Source organism: Propithecus coquereli, unplaced genomic scaffold, assembly GCF_000956105.1.
Source record: "Propithecus coquereli isolate 6110/MARCELLA unplaced genomic scaffold, Pcoq_1.0 Scaffold214, whole genome shotgun sequence".
Taxonomy (NCBI): Eukaryota; Metazoa; Chordata; class Mammalia; order Primates; family Indriidae; genus Propithecus; species Propithecus coquereli.
In genome coordinates, this window is record NW_012146523.1 from 6,265,485 (window position 1) to 6,266,684 (window position 1,200).

General features: G+C 32.4%; 1 protein-coding gene across 4 annotated transcripts in view; it reads left to right on the forward strand.

The window, feature by feature from the left end:
* The window catches only part of RBMS3 (RNA binding motif, single stranded interacting protein 3), a 725,478-nt gene that overhangs the window by 541,417 nt on the left and 182,861 nt on the right, over positions 1-1,200 (forward strand). The window lies entirely within an intron of this gene.

Here is a 1,200-nt window from a genome sequence, read left to right on the forward strand (position 1 = left end):
CCTAGATTATGGTATGCCCACTTGAGTCTTATGTAGCAATATGTTCTTCAATATTATATTGATTTTTATTCACTATTGTATCTTCTGAATAAGATATTTCAAACAAAAGAATTGAAATGGAAAATCTTAAGAGATGTCTAATTTAAAATAGAAACACATTACATTGTGAATCTCCCACTTTTCCAAGCCGTTTTGATTTATTTTATGCCATAAGTCCATATTTTTATCTAACTTAATCATTTTGATGCCCCTTAACACTTGAGGGTTTTGTTTATAAATGATAGATATTTGCTAAATCTGATATAGTCAGTTATTTTTTAGTTCAAATTAGCAATTTATTAGTCTTGGTTTCATGCAGTAATTAAATCAATTAACCAGAAAACCTGCATACAAATAGTACATGTACCCATTAGTGTCAAGTTTATATTTATATTGTGAACTGGAATGTTTTTGTTTACTATAACAATCTAGAAAACAGGCTCGTAATTTCTGTGAACTTGGATCACCATTAGGTAGCTGTCAGAATGTAGGTATAATGAAACATGAGAAGAGTGTGAAATTCACTAGTTTATGTTAATAAACATTCTTATAATGGCTGCCAGGAAGACAGCTTTTATTGGAATTATCTTTTGTGAATCTTCTTCATTAAGGGTTAAGGTCTTACTAAAGTGAATAATTATCCTTCATTCTAAACTAAAATGTCAACTGTAATGGGTGGATTTGTTAATACCTTTCCAGGTAGTCCCAGTTCTTTATCTATAGCCATGAATTTGGTGACAGCCAATAATTATTTTAACTGGTCTCTGATGCTGAAATGCACAGATGGCTTTCTTCCTGTGTGCAGGGAACACTTCTAAATTTCTGAGAGGTTTCTGTCACTCCCCAAAGAATTTCCTGACAGCAATGACATTTGGCCTAATCATTTATTCTCTCAGTTACAAGGCCTCCCTGCAGTGTGGTTCTCATGGTCAGGAAAGCTTCTGTTGTCTTAAGAGCCACAGCTATAAACATCCGCTGCCAGTATTTTGTTCGAAGCATCCCAACAACTCTTAAAAAATAAGACCCCCTTCATTTTATGCTTTTAGGTTATTTTCCTGAAAATAATGTCAAACTCTTATAAAGTTTCATAAGGGTACACCTCTCAAAATTATTAATGGGAAAACTTTTTAAGATAAAATTGGAATAACACTGAAATGTTTA